Source organism: Pelobates fuscus, chromosome 2 (genome assembly GCF_036172605.1).
Source record: "Pelobates fuscus isolate aPelFus1 chromosome 2, aPelFus1.pri, whole genome shotgun sequence".
NCBI lineage: Eukaryota > Metazoa > Chordata > Amphibia > Anura > Pelobatidae > Pelobates > Pelobates fuscus.
This window is the reverse complement of record NC_086318.1, coordinates 173,055,502-173,074,037: the sequence shown is the minus strand read 5'-3', so window position 1 is coordinate 173,074,037 and position 18,536 is coordinate 173,055,502.

Genomic DNA, 18,536 nt, shown 5'->3' with positions numbered 1-18,536 from the left:
AACCTGTGTCATAACATTTCTCCTAGGTTTTGCTTCTTTTTGCCACCTTAAACTATCTCACACACCATTAATTATGTATTTTACAGGCATTCAACAACACAGGATAACCTATGGCCAAAACTACCATAACTTCATGCTATCATACCAGACAAGAATATACTCAGAGGTTTTCAGGAATCCATTCCCCCACGATACTCTCAGAGATTACCAATAGCCATTCAACTTTTCATCCTTATCGGACCTATTAGATCTACAACCATTCAATTATACTACCAAGTTGGGCATTACCAGCCATGCACATTGCCTTTTATGCCTTTCTTGGGCCAGAGAATCCACTACCATCACCACCACTCAGACAGATCATTGTCTTCAACGATCTCACGTACGTAAACACATATATCATTACCTATTGGCTCTACCACATTCCGAAACGAGTCAACACGGACCAACAGTAGAGATAACATACTATCCTACCGACAACAAATGGTGTCCACTTTCGGTCCTAGATTCCTACCTTCAAAATTCTTCCAGGAATTAAATACTGTAATGCATTTAAGGAAATGTCTGGTTAATTTGTATATATTTGTTGACTGTATTAAATCTTTGATTATTCATTTTGCCCTCTTTATTTACAGGCCTACCGTATCGTCGGTCTCGGCACACCACAACGGACTTGCTCCCTTTATATTATCCTACGCTTATGCTGGATCCTTACTCCATATACGGCTATTTGCCCCTTACACAAGTATTAAGGCCGTTTGGCCTGTATTTGTGGGAGGGGCTTAAATTAATTCACTCCCCTATATAAGGGACACCCCTTACCTGACTCATATCACTTGAGGTCAGCATCAGAATGACCCTCCCACCCACTCCTCATTTCAACACTTTCTCTTTTCTTTCCATTTACTTTTACTTTCTTACTCCTTGGTGGGCCCTCTTTATTTACAGGCCTACCGTATCGTCGGTCTCGGCACACCACATATATATATATATATATATATATATAAAGATATTCTTGGCACTCACCCCTCAGTGGAAAATATCTGTTGTAATTCTGCCTGGGTGCAACCTCAGCGTCAATATGAATATAAAATAGAAGAAAGGTGCACTCACAGGACTTAATCAAAAAGGTATTTTTATTCTTGGTTGTGTCTTACATTTGTGGTCAAATCCTCAATCAACGTTTCGACCCCTAAAGGGTCTTTTTCAAGATCAAACTAACAGTAAAATAAACATGCTTATATAGGAAGGTAAATAGGATAAACTTACCTAACAGGTGTGTAGCAAGTAGCAACAAACTCCCGCCCGACCATCCGAAACCCGGAAGTGCGCCCGTGCAACCACGTGATTGGGCGTGATGACGCGTGTATTGTGCGTCGTTGCTAAGCAACGTAATAAACAAATCCTCCGTGGATATATGTGTTGCCGCGAGCTTAAAGACAGCTCTGGGGGGGATCAAAAGAGTGTGAATTAAGTGCCTGCAGAAATTAAAATCGATCCTACAATAGTAGGATGCCTATTAACTTTAAAAACATAACAAAAGGAGGATTATGTAAATGTATATAGTCTGGGGATCTTAATCCTTTCTATGAGAATAGGGCAGCTAGAGAATAAACACACTGTGAACCAAGTGATATTACTATACAAATAGTGATGGTGAAAACAAAGAGCCAGTCCCATAACCCTAGTAACTCCACCACTGCCTAAGACTCACAGACTAAACCTATAATACAATATTAACTGGTCTGTAAAATGCATAAATCCATACATATATATTGATTAAATTATTATGCAAAATCTATAAAAAAAAAATTGTATACTACATACATTACCTTAAACATTACACTATTGTTTACCAGATCGCAGAACATGACCTCAATCCCTGTTACATGGTTGTAGAGTAATAGTGTGCATCTACTTCGCTGAAAAAATTAGATATTCTATTAAGGGATGAGAATTGGCTGTGAATCTATAATGCTGCCGACTGAGCATCCAAAAAAGGCAAATCTATTGCCAATTTTATATTCATATTGACGCTGAGGTTGCACCCAGGCAGAATTACAACAGATATTTTCCACTGAGGGGTGAGTGCCAAGAATATCTTTATATTTATCTATGGTATTGCGTTATACCATCTAGAGCACCCCCACCATATACATTTTGAAATTTGGGATACATCTACTAAACGGTGTGTTTAGTTTACCATATTGTTTCAAGAATTTCACATTATGGAGGACTTTTTATCCAGAGCAGGAGCTCTGGCAGACATTGCTGAAACATTATCCATCACAGACATACAAGCACAAGCAGTATTATGGCCTGGGTCGGCTAGTGAATTAACTCACACCAACACTGCTAAAGATTTATATAATGATCTTATGAAATTAAAAAGACGAGAGATTGATCTCGATTTGCATGGGATCTTCATCTCCGATTACTACTGATCCAAAAGGATACCAAGAGGCTTTAGGATCAGAAATGCACCAACAATAGGGAGACAGAATCCAGATTTCTGTAAAAAATGGATGAACATTGCTAATAAATGCTCCCTCAACTGGATGGTCATAGTAGTCGAGGAAGTAGGAAAAGAATTGATTCTGGTGAAACATTCCATTCAAGAGTTCGAGATTTCCAATGTACTATCTCTGCAATCTTCAGCAGTAACCACCCAAATGTTAAAGTTACAAGATGATATTAACAAATACAAAAATGAACTTATTAGGTTCAAAAAGCAAAAACTAGCCAAAGTTAACCATGACTACCAGTACCATCAGGTGTACAGATGGCTTAGTGGCACATCATCAGCTAATAGAGAACAACCACCAAGAAACAGACATCGAATCAGAAAACCCACATTTCAAATAGTGGACATCAGTTCAGGGGAGTCAGCGTCGGATGCTGATAATAGAGATGACAGACCACAAGGCGGATCAGAACATTTTTTAGAAAGAGACCCAGCACCTCAAGAGTCCCCAGGTACCTCTCGAATGGACACCAGAGGCATAAGAAGAATAGAGTCCCACATAGAGGACAGAAGGGAATACAAAGCATAAATTCCAAGGGCAAACCACCCTTGCGGAAGAGGTAACGAGTGTCTTTAACCTTTCATATAAAATACTGACAACCGACCATTACTCTGTACTCACTAAAGGACTTACATTCGTGCCTGTGTCTAAACCAGATCCTTTCAAGGTGGAAGTAGAAATGTACCAATTGCAACGCACGTTAATCAATAATGAACATCGGAAAGAAGTTCTACCACATACACCTAAGACTCCTTTTAAAGTGAAGTATACATCTGAGATAAAGACATCAAGTAACTCTATTAAGACCTTCATGCAAGTTCTAAAGAAAGACAGTGACTGCATTACTAAGAAACCACGGGACCATAGACAAAACTTAACAAAAGGTGAATGGGCAGCACTTAAAGATCTCAAACAAGATCCAGAGATCATTATCCGGGCTGCTGACCAAGGGGGAGCCATTGTTATAATGACATACCGCCAATATCAAACAGAAATCATGAGGCAATTGTCCGACACTACCACGTACCGAAGACTAACTTTTCCTACCACTAAATTCCAAAAGAGAATTAAAGAACATATCACAATAGGATTACAAATGGGATACGTGGATATGCCCACATCTAAATATCTTTTTGTTGAACGTTCGATATACCCAGTATTGTACACCATCCCGAAAATTCACAAAGACACCAAGAATCCCCCTGGCAGACCTATTGTGTCTGCCAGAGGAAGTTTGCTAGAACCTATAGCAAAATATGTGGATTTCTACATCAAGGACAGTGTCCAGCAATTGCCCACATGCATTCGCGATACTAAAGATCTACTGAATAGATTACAAGACATCTCCTTTGAAGAACAAGACAGTATAATACTAGCCACTTTAGACGTACAAAGCCTGTACACCATCATACCCCATTCGGGTGGCATAGAAGCCCTCAGAGAAATACTCACGACATCGGACAAATATCAAGGACCTCCGATAGAATATCTTCTTGAATTTCTAAACATCGCATTAACTTGTAATTATTTTAAATTCGAAGAATTATTCTATTTACAACTGGAGGGGACAGCGATGGATGCGGCTATGGCACTCTCATATGCCAATGCCTATATGTCCCAATTTGAACACCGGTATATTTTGAATTCAACACAGGATAAGATCTTGGCTTACTATCGTTTTGTGGATGACGTGCTCATGATATGGAAAGGTTCATCTAAAGAATTGGAAGACATGATAGTCCACATTAACAATCTGAAATCACCAGTTAAATTCACCCTGGCTCACAGTGAGAAAGAAATACCTTTCTTGGATGTTACCATATATAAAGACGGGAATAAATTTGGGCATACACTTCATCGCAAGAGCACGGACAGAAACACTCTCCTTTCAAGCACCAGTTATCATCCACAACACTTTAAGGATGCGCTGCCTATATCCCAATTTATGCGGGTACTTCGTTACAATAGTGATGAGAAAAAACGCGAGGTACAACTACAAGAAATGACCCTCAGGTTTCAAGAGAGAGGGTACCGGATTCAAACACTTGAGAAAGCAAAAACTCGGGCAATTGAAAAATGGACACAGGAAATAATGAAGACACAAGTCAAATCTAACATAGATCCACCTAAAATCTATGTACCACTCACCTATCATACAGGGACAACACAAATGCGAAATTCAATTGAAAAACATTGGGACATACTTCATTCTGATAAACAATTACCTTCGATTTTCAACAGAAAACCTACTATCAGTTATAGAAGAAATCGTAATCTAAGGGACATCCTTATCCGCAATGATCCCACACAAAGTTACCTGAAAAAAGCAACATATAAGAAACCTGGATGTTATAAATGTAGTGGCTGCGTTACTTGCAGCCACATGATCCCGGGGAATTCGTTTTCCCATCCCCCCAGTTACCCTGGACACAGTCACTCCTAGAGGTTTAAATGAATATAATACCTATTCGATGTTTTTGTGACACGGCCATGTACTAAGTTTATTATTATTTCCTATGCCCCATGGTTGTAAAGCAGATAGAGTGATGTATCTTAACATATTCTAACCGTATAATTTCATAGATTAGTAGATATTTTCTTTCTCGTTTAACTTGGTGAATAATACTTACAGAATATAACTTAATTTTTTGCAATAGATTTGCCTTTTTTGGATGCTCAGTCGGCAGCATTATAGATTCACAGCCAATTCTCATCCCTTAACCCCTTAAGGACACATGACATGTGTGACATGTCATGATTTCCTTTTATTCCAGAAGTTTGGTCCTTAAGGGGTTAATAGAATATCTCATTTTTTCAGCGAAGTAGATGCACACTATTACTCTACAACCATGTAACAGGGATTGAGGTCATGTTCTGCGATCTGGTAAACAATAGTATAATGTTTAAGGTAATGTATGTAGTATACAATTTTTTTTTATAGATTTTGCATAATAATTTAATCAATATATATGTATGGATTTATGCATTTTACAGACCAGTTAATATTGTATTATAGGTTTAGTCTGTGAGTCTTAGGCAGTGGTGGAGTTACTAGGGTTATGGGACTGGTTCTTTGTTTTCACCATCACTATATGTATAGTAATATCACTTGGTTCACAGTGTGTTTATTCTCTAGCTGCCCTATTCTCATAGAAAGGATTAAGATCCTCAGGCTATATACATTTACATAATCCTCCTTTTGTTATGTTTTTAAAGTTAATAGGCATCCTACTATTGTAGGATCAATTTTAATTTCTGCAGGCACTTAATTCACACTCTTTTGATCCCCCCCAGAGCTGTCTTTAAGCTCGCGGCAACACATATATCCACGGAGGATTTGTTTATTACGTTGCTTAGCAACGACGCACAATACACGCGTCATCACGCCCAATCACGTGGTTGCACGGGCGCACTTCCGGGTTTCGGATGGTCGGGCGGGAGTTTGTTGCTACACACCTGTTAGGTAAGTTTATCCTATTTACCTTCTTATATAAGCATGTTTATTTTACTGTTAGTTTGATCTTGAAAAAGACCCTTTAGGGGTCGAAACGTTGATTGAGGATTTGACCACAAATGTAAGACACAACCAAGAATAAAAATACCTTTTTGATGAAGTCCTGTGAGTGCACCTTTCTTCTATTTTATATATATATATATATATATATATATATATATATATATATATATATATATACACCAAAGGAATATCAAAGGCAAATATTTGTTTTTTTTGCTTTTTTCACACAAAAGCAAATATGAACGCTAACTTTGGCCAGTGTTTGTGACTAAGTGGCTACTATAAAAGACTAGACATACCCCACTTGCAATACCTTGGGTTGTCTACTTTTGCAAATGTTATGCCATCATGGGGGTAAATCTCATTCCTGGGCTACCACACGGTCTCAAAGGCAACATAACCAACCTGGCGAATTTCAATTTGAAAAAACTGAAAAATGGAATGTGCTATATTTGACCCTTGAACTTTCCAAAACACCATAAAAACTGTTAATGGGGGGTACTATTGTACTCGTGAGACTTTGCTGAATCCAAATATGTGGTTTATTTTGCAGTTAAAGCTAACGGTATTATGACATTTACAGCTAAAATGGCTACATTTTTTTAAAAAAAATCTTAATTTCTCACAGATTCTTAAATTTTATTCATAATAAATTATGTTTCAAATATGAATAGTTCATGAGAAATTAAAGCCCAGTTTCTCCTGAACAAAATTATATATAAATGATATATAATAAGTGTGGGTGCACTTAATATGAAAGAGGTGAATTACGGTTGAACAGACATATAGCGCAAATACCAGATTTTGTTTTGATCAGAACGTGTACTATTGACTCCGTCCTGAAGGGGTTAAATTCTGACTGTAGTATTTGAAAAGATATACGATAGTTATTCGAAAATAAATATTTTATTAAAGGTTTACCTTTTGATTTCCAATATTTTATGTTTAAATCATGTATAATTGACATAACTATTTGAATGGGGAGACAATTAATAATCATGTTTTTTTGTCTTAAGTTTGTGTCTTATTGTATTCCAAAACTGTAAAATATGTTGATATTTCTGCTGCTGTTATTTTTAGATACAGTCTGAAAGAGGTATATTGGATGCATTGTCTATATACTCTTCTTCAATTATTTGCCAAATTTTATTATTATCATTATTATAAGATTTTAATGCATACAGTATGATAGCATGCATGCGTCATGGTACTCAGAAAGGTTTGGCATCCCTAAACCTCCCTTTTCAAAATTATTTGATAAACTGTGTAAATTGATTCTCAGGGGGTTAGTGGGGGGGGGGGAGGAGAGGAGGGCGCATGTGAATTTATTCAATAAAGATCGGATCATCTTAAGCCACTGGGGAGGGAACTTGAGTGGAATAATCCTGAATAGGTAGATCCATTTTGGAAAATATAAAATTTGACAGTATTGATCCTACCTATCCAGGATATGCCTAATTTTTGTCTTAAGTGTTATTAATCAATTCATGAAATTTGTTTCAAGGATTTTATAAGCATCTGATAATAGCCTGATTCCTAAATAATCTATGGGATCCGTAGACCAGATAACATCATAATTACTCTTTATATATATTTTTCATCATCAGATTTGTTTATATTTAATTTATAATTGTAAAATATACTATCATTTTGTCTATTATTTTTATTACTATAACTAGTGAAGTTTTTGGTTGTTGTAAGGTAATTCATATGTCATCAGGTTTATTTTTTTGATTGATCTGTTCTAAACTTAAATCCTTCAAAAGTGGACGCCACTTTGTTGTGTGTTTTTAATAAGGGAACCTATTCTAGCGGACTATGTACCTATCTATCACCTTAAGAACCGTTTCTATTAAGTTTACAATGGGGCTGCTTTGAAGCAGTATGGTGGGAGGGATTGTTTAACAAGGCTCTCTTTCTAGGTTAGTGGGGCAGAAGTCCACCCGGATGGATACTTTGACATTTGTGACATTATTTGTCATGTTTATGTAAGGTGTAATGGACAGAAGGTCCATGTAGGCATATCTTGTGGAACTATTGATTATAAATTTAATCTTTAACCGATAGCACTCCAGTCAAAGTGTAACTCTCTATCTAAGACACTACACTGACTTGGAATTTGAAGCAGATGATTTTTATGTAGATATCCTATACACATTATAATCTTCAAATCTTCAATTATTTTCTAATCTATATTCTTTAAAATAAAATACCACCTCTAGATGCTGTAATTGGTACAGTTCTTTCTGTTAGCACTCCAGTGAAAAAGTGGTCCTTACAGTTCAACATTACTTGGAATATACTACAGAACACTAGTATCCCATGTATCTATAATTTTCTTTTCCCACCTGATACAGAGGACCCCCTTCCCTGATGAATAGAAGACACAGATTTATTAACTAGTCTTAACATTGCTCCCATGAAAGAATGATTTTAATATCTTTTGGATCCCTATTGACTGCTATTACAACAACTACTGTTATCATTTGTAGCTACAAAGTTATTTGCAACATTAGGGACCAATAGTGGATACAATCTATACTAATTTTATGAAGACTAGCAACTAGCTAGTGGCAATACATACTTTTACTTTGTACCTGACCAAGGATGCTGAGACTAAGTAGTTTGGCATTGTTAGTTCCCCCTTTTAATATTTTGTACTTTTCCACAATCACGTTTTTTTCTTTATTCACGTTATGGATATATGTATATTGTAGGTGATCATATTGGATTTAATACATGTTGGTAATTTTAATGCCTAAAAATTAAATTACCAACACGGCTAACTTTTTGAGATTTGGACTCCCGATTGTTTCATTTTCTTGGGGACCTTGTCTCATATTTTCTACTTTTCTCTAATTAAAATTATAGTTGATTAAGCCCAAATTAGCCTTCCATTCCTTATTAGCTCCAGGGTTTGACTTGCGTCTTAACCAAGTAGCTTATTTTCTATTTTTACTTCTAACATAATATTCAACCTTGAATGCACTCACACAGCTGCATACATTCTTTATACTCACAGATTCAAGCGCAATACTTTTTACTCAGAGATATACATATACAAACATATGCAGCTCTCCAATATGAATATATATATATATATATATATATATATTTTAAATTGTATGCCTGAAACGACCAGTTACTGATTTCATTAAGCTAGCTTTATCTGGTTGTTTCTTTTTTTATCTTGTGGGGAGCAGGGGGTGCCTTAGAATTACATGCCTACAGGCAACGTATTATGTATTGAAGTTAATCAGGAGTTGATTCCCTGGCTTTAGACAGGTGCACTGAAAGTAAATAATTGGGTTTAAAAAAAAAAGCACAACAGCAATCTCCAGTAAAGCTATAGAAAAACGTTAATAGGGACGCACAGAAGGAAAACAAAAATAAAAGAAATCACAAGGGGAGCCCTTGAACAAACACAAATTCCTAGCATGTTTCAGACTTTTCAGACTTTAATCACGAATTAGACTCGTGCAAAAATGTGTTTCAGATGTTTCATCTAAATCAAATACTGTGTTATCCACACCCAGACAAATCAATCATCCGTTATTTACTCCACAGGTAAATCCAGGGCAATCAATTCAGCAGGTGTGGATTAAAATGAGTTTATTTAGACATAATGTCCAAAACACATTTTTGCACAAGTCTGAACTTGATGATTTAAAACTGGTTGTATGTAAGATGCACAAAACAACAGCAATTCTTTTTGACATTAATTGAGAGAGAGAGACAAATAAACACATAGAAAACCGAAATATATTTCTACAGTATCTAAAGCAAAGAGAAAGGTCATCAAATACTAGAATACAAAATCTCATGATCACATTGTGTATTGATTTTGAGCATTACAGATATGAAGCAAGGTCAAAAAATAAGAAATTCAGTTCCAGTTTGTTCTATACCCTTAGGCACCTTTCCCAAGTGAAAATGCTTACCCTGATTGATCTTTCTGGGTATTAGGGACTATTTCTACTTAAATTCAATTTAAGAACTGTATTGCATTATTAATCGATGTGGCATGTTTCTTGCACAAGTGATTTTTTAGACTTATCTAACAAGATAATAACAAATGTGATACATTTGTAGATTATTTTCTGTTCGTTTTTAGCAAGAACAATTAACGGGTATCCATGGAAACAGCTACAACATGCGGTTTTCTGATAACAAGTTTAGAAGTGTAAATGTGATATTCTACATTGTTTGAACAGCTCAATAGAGAAAAATATGCTTAATAGTGGCAAATCATCACTATTTAATTCTCATATTTGCCTTCCCATCACAATACCGACATGTAGTAAAAAGTAGAAAACAAGAGTACATTCAATGCATATAATAAATAAGTGTCATAAATGTAGTTAATATAATATCAACAATAAACGTGAGAAACAATTCAGTAAAGCTGATTTTTTGTTTGTTTGTTTGTTTGTTTGTTTTTTGGTAACTTAATAGTTTAGTGTAGTAAAAATAAATTAACAGTTGCTTACTGACACTCTCAGCCAGTGAGCTAGCCCTGCACCAGTTCTTGCTTAACCTCTCAGTGACCAGACCTTTTATAAATTTTCATACCGTTTGGGTCCAGGGCTGTTTGTACATTTCTGCGGTGTTTGTGTTTAGCTGTCATTTTCCTCTTACTCATTTAGAATACCCACATATATTATATACCATTAAATGGTCTTTCTAAAGATACCATTATTTTCATCATATCATTTAATTTACTATGAAAAAGTATAAAATATGATGATTTGTTTTTTTTTAAAACACACTTTTTAAAACTTTGACCCACCCCCCAATCTGTAACAGCTAAAAAAAACACCCATGCTAAATAGTTTCTAAATTTTGACCTGAGTTTAGAAATACTGTTAACATGTTCTTAGCTTTTTTTGGAAAGTTATAGGGCAATAAGTACAAGTAGCACTTTTTTTTTTTTTTTTGCTATTTCCAAACCATTTTTTACATTGTAACACTAATATCTGTCTTAAATCCCTGAATAACCCTTCACATGTATATATTTTTTAAAAGAAGACAACCTAAGGTATTAAACGTGAGGTAGTTTGACTCTTTTCATGCAACCATTTTATCAGCAATCTATGCCAAATTTAAAACAATAATAATAATTGGTGTTTTTATGACACACATAGCAATTTAAGAATACATGTACAGATAACTTTAAGGGTTACTGCCAAAGAACACCCCAATATGTGTTCACCAACATATCCTGAGTACAGTGATACCCCCATGTATAGGTGTGTCTGGTTCTTTGGGGGCTAAAATACCTTATTTGGAGGGTGCACATTCCAGTTTCCAAACTTGGAATTTTCACAGGTGTAATCATGCACCCATGTCCTATTTGGGACATTTTTGAAGCCGGACAATGTAATTTACGCCATCAACTCATATATTTTTGAAGATAAGACACCTTAGGCTATTTCAAATGGTGGTATTTTAATACTTTCCTTGCACTAATTCTACTACCAGTCTTTGTCAACCTCTTGAGAGGTAATTTTTTTGTGTTATTTTTTACACACATTGTATTTTAGGCATGGATTCTCAGCTCCTGTTATGTATTACTGCCAAAGAATACCCCATTATGTATTCAACAACATCTCCTGAGTACAGTGATATCACCCATGTACAGGTGTGTTGGGTTCTCTTGGAGCTAAAAGACCTTATTTGTAGGGTGCACATTTCAGTTTTCCAACTTGGAATTTTCGCAGCTGGTCATCATGCACCCATGTCCTATTTGGGACAGTTTTGAAGCCGACCAATGTAATCTACCCCCATCAAACCATATATTTTTGAAAAGTAGACACCCTAGGGTATTTTAAATGGTGGTATTATAACACTTTCCATGCACTAATTCTACCACCAGTCTTTGTCAAACTTTTGGGTAGTCGTTTTTTTGTGTTATTTTTCTCTCACATTATACTTTAGGCATTGATTCTCAGTTCCGGTTATGTGTTACTGACAAAGAACACCCCTATTATGTGTTCAGCAACATATCCCGAGTACAACAGTGCCCCCCAATGTACATTTTTTTTGTTTTTTTTGCAAACTTACAGGGGTCAAATGTAGGGCTTTCCCCTTTTCCATGTTTGCACATTGAAATTTGCTCGATTGGTTTGCTGATCCTATGTTGCCTTTGAGACCGTATAGCAGCCCATGAATGAAAATTAAACCCATCATGGCATACCATTTAATTACTGTTTTAAAAACTCATATTTGTGTTCAGCGCAGTCTCCCGAGTATAACAATACCCCCATGTACAGGTTTTAATGGTGTTTTGGAAAGTTTGCCAGATTGGTTTGCTGGGTCTGTGTTGCTTTTTGAGACCATTTGGGAGCCCAGTAATGTGAAATAATGCCATCATGGCATACCATTTTCAAATGTAGACAACCCAGGTGTAATGGTATCTATTAATTAATGACTTTACATCATAAAGAAAGCATATTTAGTGTAATGCTTTGGAGGCACCACTAGGGGCAGTGTGCAGGAAGACATGTGCTTCTGGCAGTGACATCACAGTCCAGCCTACTTACACTGAATAAAAACCAGATGTAGGAGAAACTCTGGCTCTTTGCCTGTACCTGACTGGACCTAAGATGTAGTACCATCTCTGACTTAACCCCAGCCAAAGGGCTGGGGCCTTGTAAGTAATATAAATCCATTGTAACATTTAGCAATTGTAATAGCCTTTTGTAAAACATTTAGCAACCTTTTGTAAGTAATTTTGTATTGTATAATTATTGTGGTAAATTGACATTCTGCTAGCATCTGTTTATTTATTATAGTTATATTAAATATACATTTAATATTACAACATTTTGTGTATTTTCTATCCACATATTTGACCATAATACCATGAACTATAAAAATATTAATGTTGTTCTGTATTGCTTAATTATTATGTATTAAGAGATTAATATTCATATTTAAGTCACGACCACAACACCAGGGTATTTAAAATGGGGTATTTCCATTCTTTTGTAGTAGCCACTTAGTCACAAACACTGGCCAAAGTTAGCGTTTTTATTAGTTTTTTTATAAATGTTTTTATGCAATTTAAATTATACTATATATATATATATATATATATATATATATATATATATATATATATATATATATAGAATCCGAATGCCCCGCACTCAATTTAACCGGTCTTGTTCAATGCCTCGGTGCAACAGCTCCAGCCACTCCATATATTCCCGAAAGAGTGCACTCAAAGGACTTGAATACATTTCAAATAGATACTTTAATGAAGTATTATATTGCAAGAAAATATTGCAGATTTTATTAGTTTTTAAAAGGTTTTTTTTTTTTTTTTTTAAAAACACCTTATCTAGGCAAAAAATAATGGGGATTTAGTTACATTAATGTAACTAAATCCCCATTATTTTTTACCTAGATAAGGTGTTTTTAAAAAAAAAAAACCTTTTAAAAACTAATAAAATCTGTCAACATTGAAGTTGCTGTTTAGTAGATAGGAGAGTGCGCTGGATCTTGTTTATTGTATAATATGGCCCCCAGCAGCACCCCATTTAAGCATGTTCAGGTGAGTGCAGCCACCCCCCCATGTTCCATATGTATATATTTGGGAGTCTAGCCAACTCCTTGGTTTTGCACCCCTCCCTGTCGCAGGTGCCTCATCTCAGGTCCCTGTTTAGCCTTGTACTGCAGAGAGCCTCAGATGGAATTTTTTTCCCAAGTAAGTGGGTTAATATCATAAGAGCAGACATTAGACTGTGAGAGTAGGACCTGCCAAAGATGGGGTACATTGACGTTGTGGCAGGCTTATGCAATGTATGATCATATAATGTAACTAAATCCCCATTATTTTTTGCCTAGATAAGGTGTTTTTAAAAAAAAAAAACCTTTTAAAAACTAATAAAATCTGTCAACATTGAAGTTGCTGTTTAGTAGATAGGAGAGTGCGCTGGATCTTGTTTATTGTATAATATGGCCCCCAGCAGTGTGGTGGAATCTCGGTAAAAATAAATTTAGTAGGCCGAGATTACCACGTGGCATGTGTACGTGCATATGCTGACGTATCGATCAGTTGGTTGCACGAGGCAAGATACGATCAGTAGTGTACGGAGCATGTGCAAGAATACAGGATGTAGTATTCCCCTCCTCCATTGTGCTGGACAAGCCATGCGGTCAAGCAGGAAGTTAATTCTTACTTGTATTGATTGGTCAAGAGAATGTGCGGGTGGAGCTTAATATGGGAGGAGTTATATGCCTATATAAGGAGCCTGCACTATTGTCCGGGGCTCAGAACTTGTGGTATTTTGGTGACGCTAGTCCCTCTGAGTCCCGATCGGTGATCCAATAAAGAATCTCTTCCTTCCTGAAGAAACCTGTGTCCATCTCTCTGTGCTTCGCTTCCGTCAGTTTCTCCGGTATCATTTGGTGCATTGGCCGGGAAGCTCATCGTTCAACGGTAGCTGAGAGGCAGAGGCGTGAGACGGTCTATCTTTGCCCACGTTCTCTACGGCTGCACCCCTGAACTTCTGCGTGGACCTCCCTTCGTCTCGGCGCCACTGGTCTGTTGTCCAGGAGATCATCGGCCTCTACGTGAGAAGTGCTGGGGTGTCCCCGTCGATGAGTGTGAACTCAGGTTCAGGAACGAGGAGGTAAGACAACTGCTGTTTTAGACGGCAGACCCACTAGGGGTATACCGATTGTGCGGTAGGCCCATAAGGGGTTTGAATTGTGTATGGAATCTGCCCCCTCTGTCGGAGGGAAGGAGCGAAGGCGCACCGCTCGATCGAACGCTCTTTAGTCAGACCGTTTGATTTTGTTAGTCAGGCGGGGCTCTGGTGTAAATAGCCCTAGCCGGACACCGGTGTCTTGTCTAGACTAGCGTTCTAGGGTGTATATTTTGTTCGCTAGGTCGGAGGGACCGGGAGACTAAGCGGCGTCTGTGTAAATTCGGTTCGCTAGCTCTCAACCTATCTTGGCTAAGTGGGAAGGCGTGTAAATTTGGAACCCACTAGATTTTTGATAGTAATCGACTAAGAGGCGTCTGTGTAAATTCGGTCCTCTAGCTCGCTATATGTGGTGCTTGGGCAGTGTGGCTAACCAAAACGGGTGTATATAGTTTTAGGTAGTCCATCAAGGTACTGGCCAATAGTTTAGTTGGGAATTGTAAATGTGATAAAGATTGTTTAGTAAAGTGTATATCTTGTTAGATAGCGCGAGCTCAGCCGTCTAGCGAGAGTGTTAATAGTGTGTTGCTGTATTATAGTGCACGGTACCATAACCCTGTATATTTACTGACACTGTATATAAGTACTAATAATTGTCGTCCATTGCATGTTTAACACCATAACCACTAATAATTGTATTGTGACCTTAACTTGTGCTTTGACCTATACTAACCGTACTGTAACCGCTATTTGTAAAAGACGATGTTACTGGGGTGTGTTATAGACGGGTAATTCGTATATAGAGAATTATAGCGTGGGTGACTGTATAGTTTCGCCAAAGGGCATAATATTGATTATCTAGTGACTGGTGTAACAGCTGTGTGTGTACGGGAATTCCCTGAGTGTTTATTGTGTTATTGTATACGTTTCACTTGGTAACTGTACCACGTGGTGCTGTTGCCAGAGGAAACGGGTGTGACTGTTGAATAGTACGCGTGCATAGTATTCGTTGTCAACGACGTTCCATTGATAAGTATGGGCGCGTCGCAGTCAACGATTCCGGATCCCTTAGGTTGTATGGTGAAGAATTTTAAAAAGGGATTCAAGACATGTGATTTTGGGGTTAAAATGTCTCCTGTACGTTTGGTCACTTTGTGTACTAGGGAGTGGCCTACTTTGGTTGCGGCATGGCCGCCACATGGCAGTTTGGATCCAACTCTGGTACAGCGCTTACACGTGGCTGTATCGGGTAGGCCTGAACTTTACGGCCAGTTTCCTTATATTGATTGTTGGAGACAGGCCGTAAATGACTCGCCAAAATGGCTTCAGACATGCCACGAGGAGCAATGTCGCCTCATGGTAGCTAGGACTTGTTTGTCCACTAGGACTGGTGTTAGGCCCATTTTGGACACGCCCCCTGAGTCCGAGATCCCTTTGCAGCCCCCTTACTTTCCGTTAAGAGGAAGTGACGCAAATGCAGGAAGTCCTGCAACCCTTCCCTCATTGCCCTCATCCACTTCCGCTTCCTCCTCCAGTACAGAATCCACCCCCTCTCGTACTAAATCTCCCCTTCCGGAATCAGAACCAACCCCCATTAAATCCGAATATCCTGATTTGGCGCCACTTCAGACTTCCGGTCAAGCTTCATCTAGCTCGACTCGAAGTGTTTTATTTACAACCTTTTCCCAAAACCAAGCTCCCACATCCCCATACCCTATTTCTCCCCGACTGGAACCTATGACTGACGCCCCTCCACGTAGCCGCATACAGACCCGACAACTGACCGGTACCCAACAATTAAAACACTATCAGATGCCTCTTCGTCTGAATCCTGGGTCAGCCTATATCGATGCCGCAGGCCAAATGGCACATGCTGACCCAGTCTTTGTATATGTCCCGTTCACAACAACCGATCTCTTAAATTGGAAGACCCACAATTCCTCGTATACTGAGAAACCACAAGCTATGACTGATCTGTTCACCTCAATAGTACAGACACATAACCCGACATGGGCTGATTGCCAGCAGTTATTAATGACTTTGTTTAACAATGAGGAAAGGACAAGAATTAATCAAGCGGCCATTAAAGCGCTAGAAGATAAAGCCCGTACTTTAAACCAAGCCAATCCATCAGCATGGGCCGCAACACATTATCCCAACACCGATCCTGATTGGAATGTAAACGGTGCTGATATGGTTCAACTCAGAGCCTATAGAGACGCTATAATTGCTGGCATGAAAGCCGGAGGAAAGAAAGCCATTAATATGTCGAAGACAGTTGAGGTGATTCAGAAAAGTGATGAAGCGCCCAGTGTCTTTTATGACCGATTATTGGAGGCATACCGCTTGTATACCCCCTTTAATCCGGAAGACGCAGATAATTCCCGAATGGTGAACTCCGCCTTTGTCAGCCAAGCTTATGGAGATATTAAGCGCAAGCTACAGAAGTTAGAAGGGTTTGCAGGTATGTCCATCACCCAACTAATGGAGGTAGCGAATAAGGTATATATGAATAGGGAAACAGAAAGTAAGAAAGAGGAAGAGCGCAAGATGCGTAGAAAGGCAGACATGCTAGCGGTAGCGATCGCAGGCGTAGATAGACGGGGCCCAGATAGAGGCGATAGTAAGTGGAATGAGGAACCTCTAAGTAGAAATCAGTGCGCATACTGTAAGGAAGAAGGGCATTGGAGAAATGAGTGTCCTCGAAGAGAACAGTGTGAGAGAGACAGACCTAGGACAGGTTATGGAAACTTTAGAGGCAGAGCGAGAGGTAGAGGAGGCCCCGGAGGGAGTAATGGTAATAGAGGGAGCAATGGGAACAGAGGAAGTGTTAGGGAAGATAGGTATTTCCCAGCAGCGCAAAGGTCCCGCGATAGGGAAGGCAGGGACTTTGTAGGATTGGCTGACACGGTCATGGAGGACTATTGATACCGACCGGGCTCCATCCCCCTTGGTCGAGCGGAGCCTATGGTCGATGTATCAATAGGGGGAAAAAGGAGTGCGTTCATGATCGACACTGGTGCTGAACATTCAGTGGTGACTAATCTAGTTGCTCCTCCATCTGGAAGGACTATTACTGTAATAGGAGCAACTGGAAGAAGTGCTGAAAAACCGGTTCTTAAAAGTCGACTCTGTACATTGGGAGGCCACGTAGTAAAACATCAATTCCTTTATATGCCTGAATGTCCAGTCCAATTGCTGGGACGTGATATGCTATCAAAATTACAAGCGCAGATTACGTTCCTACCAAATGGAACAACATCCTTAAAGTTTAATGGACCTTCAGGTATTATGACATTATCCGTACCAAAGGAAGAAGAGTGGCGACTTTATACAGCGTTGACTAGCCAAAACCCTAGAAGTGATGAGTCATTATTCAACATACCAGGAGTTTGGGCAGAGAACAACCCACCAGGACTGGCCCGCAATATTCAACCTATTAAAATTGAACTAAAACTTGGGGTTTATCCAGTGAGCCTAAGACAATATCACATCCCGCAGAAGGCTAAGAAGAACATCCAATCTTATCTGGATAAGTTCATACGGTATGGTATCCTAAAATTCTGTACTTCCCCCTGGAACACCCCATTGCTGCCTGTTCAAAAGCCCGGCACAGATGAGTATCGACCTGTGCAGGACTTGAGAGCAGTCAATGATGCGGTTGTTAGTATACATCCAGTTGTACCCAATCCATATAACCTGCTTGCTTTAATTCCGGGCGGGGCTACTTACTTTACAGTCTTAGACCTCAAAGATGCCTTCTTTTGCCTCCGAATTGCCGCAGAAAGTCAATGTATTTTCGCTTTCCAATGGGAGAACGCTGTAACGGGCTCGAAACGC